This window comes from Pseudophryne corroboree, chromosome 1 (assembly GCF_028390025.1).
Source record: "Pseudophryne corroboree isolate aPseCor3 chromosome 1, aPseCor3.hap2, whole genome shotgun sequence".
Taxonomy (NCBI): domain Eukaryota; kingdom Metazoa; phylum Chordata; class Amphibia; order Anura; family Myobatrachidae; genus Pseudophryne; species Pseudophryne corroboree.
The window spans coordinates 999,271,983-999,283,048 of NC_086444.1; the positions used below are offsets into that span (position 1 = coordinate 999,271,983).

The 11,066-nt window shown below is 49.8% G+C and overlaps 1 long non-coding RNA gene across 1 annotated transcript in view; it reads left to right on the top strand.

The window, feature by feature from the left end:
• The window catches only part of LOC134921834 (uncharacterized), a 175,945-nt gene extending 167,041 nt beyond the window's left edge, over window positions 1–8,904 (top strand). Inside the window, exons 4-5 of the long non-coding RNA XR_010177497.1 lie at window positions 2,057–2,174; window positions 8,421–8,904. This is a non-coding gene — a long non-coding RNA (uncharacterized LOC134921834). The remainder of the gene's footprint in view (window positions 1–2,056; window positions 2,175–8,420) is intronic.
• Window positions 8,905–11,066: the final 2,162 nt, after the last annotated feature.

Below are 11,066 nucleotides of genomic sequence, written 5' to 3' on the forward strand. Positions count from 1 at the left end.
CCGTTGGGAAAGGCCACAGGTGGACATGATGGCGTCCCGCCTAAACAAAAAGCTAGAAAGATATTGCGCCAGGTCGAAGGACCCGCAGGCGATAGCTGTGGACGCTCTAGTGACACCGTGGGTGTACCGGTCGGTTTATGTGTTCCCTCCTCATCCTCTCATACCAAAGGTACTGAGGATAATAAGGAGAAGAGGAGTAAGAACTATACTCATTGTTCCGGATTGGCCAAGAAGAGCTTGGTACCCGGAACTTCAAGAAATGATGTCAGAGGACCCATGGCCTCTGCCGCTCAGACAGGACCTGCTGCAGCAGGGGCCCTGTCTGTTCCAAGACTTACCGCGGCTGCGTTTGACGACATGGCGGTTGAACACCGGATCCTGAAGGAAAAGGGCATTCCGGAGGAAGTAATTCCTACGCTGATTAAAGCAAGAAAAGAAGTAACCGCAAACCATTATCACCGCATATGGCGAAAATATGTTGCGTGGTGTGAGGCCAGGAAGGCCCCAACGGAGGAATTTCAGCTGGGCCGTTTCCTGCACTTGCTACAGTCAGGGGTGACTATTAGTGATGAGCGGATTCGGTTTTACTCGGTTTTACTCGGTTCTCAAAGCGGCATCTTATTGGCTCACGGATGTCACGTGTTTTGGATAGCCAATAAGATGCCGTTTTGAGAACCGAGTAAAACCGAACCTCGCTCATCACTAGTGACTATGGGCCTAAAATTGGGTTCCATTAAGGTCCAGATTTCGGCTCTATCGATTTTCTTCCAGAAAGAACTGGCTTCACTACCTGAAGTTCAAACTTTTGTTAAAGGAGTGCTGCATATTCAACCCCCTTTTGTGCCTCCTGTGGCACCTTGGGATCTCAACGTGGTGTTGGATTTCCTAAAGTCACATTGGTTTGAGCCACTTAAAACCGTGGAATTGAAGTATCTCACGTGGAAAGTGGTCATGTTGTTGGCCTTGGCTTCGGCCAGGCGTGTATCAGAATTGGCGGCTTTGTCATGTAAAAGCCCTTATCTGATTTTCTATATGGATAGGGCAGACTCGTCCCCAATTTCTCCCTAAGGTGGTATCAGCCTTTCATCTGAACCAACCTATCGTGGTGCCTGCGGCTACTAAAGACTTGGAGGCTTCCAAGTTGTTGGACGTAGTCAGGGCCCTGAAAATTTATGTTTCCAGGACTGCGGGAGTCAGAAAGACTGACTCGCTATTTATCCTGTATGCGCCCAACAAGTTGGGTGCACCTGCTTCAAAGCAGACTATTGCTCGCTGGATCTGTAGTACGATTCAGCTTGCACATTCTGCGGCTGGACTGCCGCATCCTAAATCAGTGAAAGCCCATTCCACGAGGAAAGTGGGCTCTTCTTGGGCGGCTGCCCGAGGGGTCTCGGCTCTACAACTTTGCCGAGCAGCTACTTGGTCGGGGTCAAACACATTTGCTAAATTCTACAAGTTTGACACCCTGGCTGAGGAGGACCTAGAGTTTGCCCATTCGGTGCTGCAGAATCATCCGCACTCTCCCGCCCGTTTGGGAGCTTTGGTATAATCCCCATGGTCCTTACGGAGTCCCAGCATCCACTTAGGACGTCAGAGAAAATAAGAATTTACTCACCGGTAATTCTATTTCTCGTAGTCCGTAGTGGATGCTGGGCGCCCATCCCAAGTGCGGATTGTCTGCAATACTTGTATATAGTTATTGCCTAACTAAAGGGTTATTGTTGAGCCATCTGTTGAGAGGCTCAGTTGTTATCATACTGTTAACTGGGTATTGTATCACGAGTTATACGGTGTGATTGGTGTGGCTGGTATGAGTCTTACCCGGGATTCAAAATCCTTCCTTATTGTGTCAGCTCTTCCGGGCACAGTATCCTAACTGAAGTCTGGAGGAGGGTCATAGTGGGAGGAGCCAGTGCACACCAGTAGTCTAAAGCTTTCTTTTAGTTGTGCCCAGTCTCCTGCGGAGCCGCTATTCCCCATGGTCCTTACGGAGTCCCAGCATCCACTACGGACTACGAGAAATAGAATTACCGGTGAGTAAATTCTTATTATTTAGCTCCACAGATGTTTTTATTGGATGACTGGGTCGGTCACATGATGCACGTGTGCATGCTAATTCCGATCTCTACCGTGTAGCAGAGAACAATGAAGGTGGACGGCTTTTTCCAAGAGAGGTATGTCAAAATATATAATCATTACAATTTGGCATTGCAGGGCCTGGTGTACATATACTTTATTATAAATTGCCATACTGTCAATATTACACACCAACATAAACTGCTGTGGACTTTCCCCCTGTATGACCACCATCACCCGTGTTGAAGTAATAATAAGAATTTACTCACCGGTAATTCTATTTCTCGTAGTCCGTAGTGGATGCTGGGAACTCCGTAAGGACCATGGGTAATAGACGGGCTCCGCAGGAGACTGGGCACTCTAAAAGAAAGATTAGGTACTATCTGGTGTGCACTGGCTCCTCCCTCTATGCCCCTCCTCCAGACCTCAGTTAGGGAAACTGTGCCCGGAAGAGCTGACACAACAAGGAAAGGATTTGGAATCCATGGTAAGACTCATACCAGCCACACCAATCACACTGTACAACTTGTGATAACCATACCCAGTTAACAGTATGAACAACAACTGAGCCTCATTTAACGGATGGCTCATAACAATAACCCTTCAGTTAAGCAATAACTATATACATGTATTGCAGAGAGTCCGCACTTGGGACGGTCGCCCAGCATCCACTACGGACTACGAGAAACAGAATTACCGGTGAGTAAATTCTTATTTTCTCTGACGTCCTAGTGGATGCTGGGTACTCCATAAGGACCATGGGGATTATACCAAAGCTCCCAAACGGGCGGGAGTGCGCGGATGACTCTGCAGCACCGCATGAGCAAACTCAAGGTCCTCCTCAGCCAGGGTATCAAACTTGTAGAACTTGGCAAACTTGTTTGACCCCGACCAAGTAGCAGCTCGGCAAAGCTGTAACGCCGAGACCCCTCGGGCAGCCGCCCAAGAAGAGCCCACCTTCCTTGTGGAATGGGCTTTCACCGATTTTGGATGCGGTAATCCAGCCGCAGAGTGAACCCGCTGAATCGTGCTATAGATCCAGCGAGCAATAGTCTGCTTCGAAGCAGGAGCACCAACCTTGTTGGCTGCATACAGAATAAACAGCGAGTCAGACTTTCTGACTCCCGCCATTCTGGAAACATAAATTTTCAAAACCCGGACTACGTCCAGCAACTTGGAATCCTCCAAGTCCCTAGTAGCCGCAGGCACCACAATAGGCTGGTTCAAATGAAACGATGATACCACCCTAGGGAGAAATTGGGGACGAGTCCTCAATTCTGCCCTGTCCATATGGAAGATCAGATAAGGGCTTTTACATGACAAAACCGCCAATTCTGACACACGCCTAGCCGAAGCTAAGGCCAATAGCATGACCACTTTCCACGTGAGATATTTTAGCTCCACGGTCTTAAGTGGCTCAAACCAGTGGGATTTCAGGAAATCCAACACAACGTTAAGATCCCAAGGTGCCACCGGTGGCACAAAAAGGAGGCTGAATATGCAGCACCCCCAGAACAACGTCTGAACTTCAGGCAGTGAAGCCAGTTCTTTTTGAGAGAAAATGGATAGGGCCGAAATCTTGACCTTTATGGATCCTAATTTTAGGCCCATAGTCACTCCTGACTGTAGGAAGTGCAGGAATCGACCCCGCTGGAATTCCTCTGTAGGGCCTTCCCGGCCTCACACCAAGCAACCTATTTTCGCTATATACAGTGAAAAAGTCTTGCTGTCATGTCTTTCCTAGCCTTTATCAGCGTAGGAATAACTGCATCCGGAATGCCCTTTTCCGCTATGATCCGGCGTTCAACCGCCAAGCCGTCAAATGCCGCAGCGGTAAGTCTTGGAACAGACAGGGCCCCTGTTGCAACATGTCCTGTCTGAGAGGCAGAAGCCCTGAGTCCTCTGAGAGCATTTCTTGCAGCTCCGGGTACCGAGTCCTTCTTGGCCCATTCGGAGCAAAGAATATTATTCTCACTCCTCCTTTTATTACAATTCTCAGCCCTTGGGTATGAGAGGAAGAGGAGGGAATACATAGACCGACCGGAACACCCACGGTGTTACTAGTGTGACCACAGCTATCACCTGAGGGTCCCTTGACCCGGCTTAAAACCTTTTTTAGCTTTTTATTGAGGTGGGACGCCATCTAGTCCACCTGAGGCAGTTCCCATCAATTTGCAAACTGCGTGAAGACTTCCTGATGAAGTCCCACTTTCCCGGGTGGAGGTCGTGCCTGCTGAGGAAGTCTGCTTCCCAGTTGTCCACTCCCGGAATGAACACTGCTGACAGTGCGCTTACTTGATTCTCCGCCCAGCGAAGAATTCTGGTGGCTTCTACCCTCGCCACCCTGCTCCTTGTGCCGCCTTGGCGATTTACATGAACCCCTGCGGTCTGACTGGATCAGAACCGGTTGGTCGCGAAGCAGGATCTCCGCTTGACTTAGGGCGTTGTATATGGCCCTTAGTTCCAGGATATTGATGTGAAGGCCAGTCTGTTGACTTGACCACAGACCTTGGAAATTTCTTCCCTGTGTAACTGCCCCCCACCCTCGGAGGCTTGCATCCGTGGTCACCAGGATCCAGTCCTGAATGCCGAATCTGCGGCCCTCGAGAAGGTGAGCACTCTGCAGCCACCACAGGAGAGACACCCTGGCCCTGGGGGATAGGGTGATTAACTGATGCATCTGAAGAGGTGATCCAGACCACTTGTCCAGTAAGTCCCATTGGAAGGTCCTCGCATGGAACCTGCCTAAGGGGATGGCCTCGTATGATGCCACCATCCTTCCCAGGACTCGAGTGCAGTGATGCACTGACACCTGTTTTGGTTTTAATAGATTCCTGACCAGTGTCATGAGCTCCTGAGCTCTCTCTATCGGGAGATAAACCCTTTTCTGGTCTGTGTCTAGGATCGTGCCTAGGAGAGGCAGTTGAGCTGTAGGAACCAACTGCGACTTTGGAATATATAGAATCCAGCCGTGTTGCCGTTACACTTCCAGAGAAAGTGATACGCTGTTCAGCAACTGCTCTCTTGATCTCGCTTGTATGAGGAGATCGTCGAAGTACGTGATAATAGTGACACCTTGCTTCCGCAGGAGCACAATCATATCCGCCATTACCTTGGTTATGACAATCCCTTATCGCAATTCTGAGGTACGCCTAATGAGGTGGATAAATGGGGACATGAAGGTATGCATCCCTTATGACCCGATTCACGATAAAGTCTCCCTCTTTTTAGGCTTGCCCTGACCGCTCTTAGCGATTCCATCTTGAACTTGAACCTTCTCAGGTATATGTTCAGGGATTTTTAATTCAATATGGGTCTGACCGAACCGTCTGGTTTCGGGATTACAACATGGTCGAATAATAACACCCTCTTGTTGAAGGAGGGGACCCATGACCACCACCTGTTAAAGATACAATTTGTGAATTGCAGTTAACACTGGCTCCCCCTCTTGGGGGGAAGCCCGCAGGGCCGTCGGTGAGGGGGCATCTTCTCACAGTCCAGCTTGTATCCCTGAGACACAATATCTATTGCCCAGGGACCTAACAGGGAGTGAACCCACTTGTGGCTGAACTTACGAAGGCGTGTCCCCACCGGGCCTAGCTCCGCCTGTGGAGCCCCAGCGGCATAGGTGGATTTTTGTAGGGGCCGGTGAGGACTTCTGTTCCTGGGAACTAGCTGTGTTGATCCCGGCTCTGACAAGAAAGGACGCACCTCAGACTTTCTTGTTTCTTTATTCGAAAGGCTGCATTTAATAATGTCGTGCTTTCTTAGGCTGTGCAGGAATATAAGGCAAACTAGCAGAATTACCAGCTATAGCTGTGGAGACCAGGCCCGAGAACCCTTCTCCACACAATCCTCAGCCTTCCATATGCCTCTTAAGTCGGCATCATCTGTCCAATGCATATTCTACAGGACACGTCAAGCAGAGATCGACATAGCTTTGACTCTAGGACCCAGTATACTCATGTCTCTTTGGGCATGCTTTATAACTATATATCTATCACTTAAGACAGCATCTTTAATATATTTACTAGGGTCTCAATCTCTGCTGATAAGGTACCTGTCCACGCTGCCACAGCGCTATAAACCCATGCCGACACAATCGCCGGTCTGGGTAGTATACTAGAATGTGCACGCTATCTGCAGGATCCCTGAGAATAGCTAGTGCTACCGTCTGTGCAAACAGGACACCCTAGGGGAAGATTCTCAACACATCCTGGCCCTAGTGGGGAAAGGATACAGCCTGAGAATTCTCTTGTGGGAAGCTGCCGTCTCTTGTCTGGAGATTCCCGCTCTTTTTCCTCATGAGAGGAGGGAAATTTACCTCAGCAATCTTCCCCTTAAACATGTGTACTCTCGTGTCAGGTACAGATGAGTCATCAGTGATATGCAAATCATCTTTTATTTCAATATCATATACTGTCGTAGTCGACAGTGGAGTCAAACTCCGTGTCGATACCAGTGTTTGTTATTTTGGATAGTGAGCATTGTGAGACTCTGAAGGTCTCTGTGACATAGGGACAGACATGGGTAGATTTCCTGTCTGTTCCCTAACCATTTGTGCAATAAATTCACCTTAGCACTTACACATATCCAAACAGGTGTCGGCGTTGTCGACGGAGACACCCTCTCACATACATATCCGCTCTATCACCTCCTTAGAGGAGCCTTTTACCTCAGACATGTCGACACACGCGTACCGACACACCACACACACAGGTGTGCTCTATTTGAAGACAGTTCCCCCACAAGGCCGTTTGGAGAGACAGAGAGAGAGTATGCCAGCACACACCCCAGCGCTATATAACCCAGGGATTACACTACAACTCAGTGTTTACCCAGTAGCTGCTGTATATACAATTTTTGCGCCTAAATTTATGTGCCCCCCCCCTCTCTTTTCACCCTTTGTGTACCAGGATACTGCAGGGGAGAGCCTGGGGAGCTTCCTTCAGAAGAGAAAATGGCGCTGGTGTGCTGAGGAAGAAGGCCCCGCCCCCTCAGCGGCGGGCTTCTGTCCTGTTTCTGACTAAAAATGGCGGGGGTTTTACACATATACAGTCACAGACTGTATATGTGTATTTTTATGCCAAAGGTATTTTTATTGCTGCCAAGGGCGGCCCCCCCCCCAGCGCCCTGCACCTTACAGTGACCGGAGTGTGTGGTGTGCTGTGGGAGCAATGGCGCACAGCTGCGGTGCTGTGCGCTACCTTAATGAAGACAGGAGTCTTCTGCCGCCGATTTCATCGCTTCTCTTCTGGCTCTGCAAGGGGGACGGCGGCGCGGCTCCGGGAACGGACGATCGAGGTCAGGCCCTGTGTTCGAACCCTCTGGAGCTAAGGGTGTTCAGTAGCCTAAGAAGCACAAGCTAGCTGCAAGCAGGTAGGTTTGCTTCTCTCCCCTCAGTCCCACGTAGCAGTGAGTCTGTTGCCAGCAGATCTCACTGAAAATAAAAAACCTAACAAATACTTTCTTTCTAGCAAGCTCAGGAGAGCCCACTAGGAGCACCCAGCTCTGGCCGGGCACAGATTCTAACTGAGGTCTGGAGGAGGGGCATTGAGGGAGGAGCCAGTGCACACCAGATAGTACCTAATCTTTCTTTTAGAGTGCCCAGTCTCCTGCGGAGCCAGTCTATTCCCCATGGTCCTTACGGAGTTCCCAGCATCCACTAGGACGTCACAGAAAATGGTGTTTATACACAGGTGACGGCAATCATACATTGAGGAAAGTCTAGTAGCCAAGCATTTGGACCCAAATGGGTTGGGTCATTTGGAGTGGTATATATGAATGAGTAATGCTTACATTATGCCTGTAGAATGTTGCCTTTCCAGCTAGTTTGGTAATACATTTGTCAGTATGCTGTGGCCCAGATATAGCATTGTCTAATAGCAGAAATGTAGTAGGGCATGGTGGGATGTGTAGTTCCTAGTCAGTTGGTCAGCAGAGGATGCAGTCCCATGAGATATGTAATGTCATTCAACGACCACTGACCCGGAAGCAGGAATGTAATGTTGTGTGGTATGGTATGCCGGCGGCTGGGCTCCTGGCGACCAGCATACCGGCGCCAGAAGCCCACCCGCCGGAATACCGACAGCGTGGCAAGCGCAAATGAGCCCCTTGCGGGCACAGTGGCGCGCTACAGGCGACACGCTATTTATTCTCCCTCCAGGGGGGTTGTGGACCACCACGAGTGAGAAAACTGTTGGTGTGCCGGCTGTTGGGCTTCCGACGCCGGTATACTGTGCGCCAGGATCCCGACAGTCTGCAACCTTAAAACCACCCATGTGATGATGTGCATATACCAATTGATCTTTGCCAATTTGAATCTTTTTCTATTTTTAAACTAGAAATCTAAATTTGTGGATGGAGTTGAAATTCAAGTCCACATAATCGGTGACGCAGCCTACCCCTTACGAAGATGGCTGATGAAGGGGTACACCCAACATGTTACGCTGACATCTAATCAAGTTGCCTTCACGCACACCCTGAGCTCTGCAAGAATGGTTGTGGAAGACGCATTTGGACGCTCAAAGGGACGTTGGCGCTGCCTTATGAAGCGCAATGATGTGGACCTTACAAACATGCCGAACATTGTCGCGGCTTGCTGTATTCTTCACAACCTTTGTGAATTTCAGAGGGAGGAATTTCTGCCAGAGTGGGCCGTTAAGGACTCAGCTGAGCACCCTGCACCTGAATCCACTACATATATGGGTGATCATTCCGGAAGTGCAGAACAGATGAGGGCTGCTCTAATGGGCAACCTTATCTCATTATTGTCTTAAATTTTTCCTCTTTGTTGTTTATTCATGGCATTTGTGTGTTCAGTTCAAATAAACATGGTTAATGTTTGTGTGTTGTCCCAATTTGAAATTATAGACATGGACACAGGCTTAAGAACCCGTCATAGACCTTATAAATTTTTATAATATAAAACCTTGGTTTCAAAAACGTGTGCATCAACATTATTTGTAAAACACTTGCATTATGAAATATTAAATGAAATAAACAAAAAAAACAACCTCTCAAGGTAACATCCTGTAAACAGGAGAGTCAGGAGTTGTCTCCATATCAGGAGGTGGTTGTGTATGTGGGGGATGGTCAGATTCAGGTGGGGTGTGTTGAGGGTGGGTTTGTGGAGGCTGGGTATATTGAGGGTGGGTTTGTGGAGGCTGGGTATATTGAGGATGGGTTTGTGGAGGCTGAGTATATTGAGGGTAGGTTTGTGGAGGATGGGTAAATTGAGGGTGGGTGTGTTGATGTTGGGTTTGGTCATAGTAGGATGAAGGGCCATAGTGTGGATAGTGTTGAGGGATGTTTGTAGGTGGTTGCTGAGGTGCCATTGTGTGTGGACGTTCCCTCATGGCAATTTTTTTTCAAATAATGACGTTTGAAATGACTGCATTTCCCTCATGCATTCCCTTGTATCCATAGTAATGTGGGCCATCAGGGAATTATTAATGTCCTGCTGAGCCTGCAGGAAGCGCTCAAGGCGGGCATCCTCTCGAGCTGCCATGGCTGCGTCCATCTGCTCAAGTTTCTCTGCCAAGACAGTCGTCATTATTCGAGATGCTTGTTCCGTTTTGTTGGGACGGCGTCTCCTTGCGGGTACATTATATACTGTGGATAAAAATACAAACAAAAAATAACCTTATTGTTCAAGAATACATTACAAAAGCAGCAGAATTTGAAAACGTGTTTGTGGCCTCCTCCCACCTACACACTGCGTACAGTCTGCCCGATTTTTAATTTAATGGGGTATATTGAAAAACTGTCGGAAGCTGCCGTCTTGTTGGAAAGATGGCAGCTTCCGACAGTTTTAGGAAGGGGTTCCGACCTATTCATTACGGCCCTATTTTTTCAGACAAGTCGGGAAACCAAACTTGTCAGAATGCACGGTGATCGCCGGCTTCAGCCGCCGATCAGCGTACATTGCCGCAAACTGGCCCAAACCCGACAGGTTATTACCCCATTCCCAACAATCTTTTTAAAAAGTCGGATTCAGATATGTGATATGAGAGGAGGAGACAGGGGAGCAGCGGGTAGAGCAGGGACCCAGCGGCAGCGTCCACCCGGCTCCAGTACTGCAAACGTCCCGCTTGCTGGAGCCGGGTGTATGCTGCCGTGAGCCTCCACTGCTGCAGCCGCTGCTCCCCCGTCTCCTCCGCCGTACGCTCAGTCTCCTCCACTCCCCCCCCCCCCCCCTCCCGGTGCCGCAGATATCACCTCACCTCCGGCGGCGCATCACGCTTTCCCCTCAGCTCCCGCGCCGGAGCCCGCTCCCCCCTCGCGCCACTCTCCTCCGCCCCCGGCGCCGCTGACAGCTCCCTCTGCCGCTGCTGTCAGCGCACCCGCAGCGTTGACAGCAGCAGCAGGACATGGGAGCCGCCAAATACGACAGTGGGATTTGGACGCTCTTTTGAAGAGGGGTTGTCGGGTCCATTCCGACAACTGCATGTCGGAATGGAGTCGACTTTTCTCTATCGTCCTAAGTGGATGCTGGGGTTCCTGAAAGGACCATGGGAATAGCGGCTCCGCAGGAGACAGGGCACAAAAAAGTAAAGCTTTACTAGGTCAGGTGGTGTGCACTGGCTCCTCCCCCTATGACCCTCCTCCAGACTCCAGTTAGATTTTGTGCCCGAACGAGAAGGGTGCAATCTAGGTGGCTCTCCTAAAGAGCTGCTTAGAGAAAGTTTAGTTTAGGTTTTTTTCTTTACAGTGAGTCCTGCTGGCAACAGGATCACTGCAACGTGGGACTTAGGGGGAAAGTAGTAAACTCACCTGCATGCAGAGTGGATTTGCTGCTTGGCTACTGGACACCATTAGCTCCAGAGGGATCGAACACAGGCCCAGCCGTGGAGTCCGGTCCCGGAGCCGCGCCGCCGACCCCCTTGCAGATGCTGAAGCGTGAAGAGGTCCGGAAACCGGCGGCTGAAGACTCCTCAGTCTTCATAAGGTAGCGCACAGCACTGCAGCTGTGCGCCATTTTCCTCTCA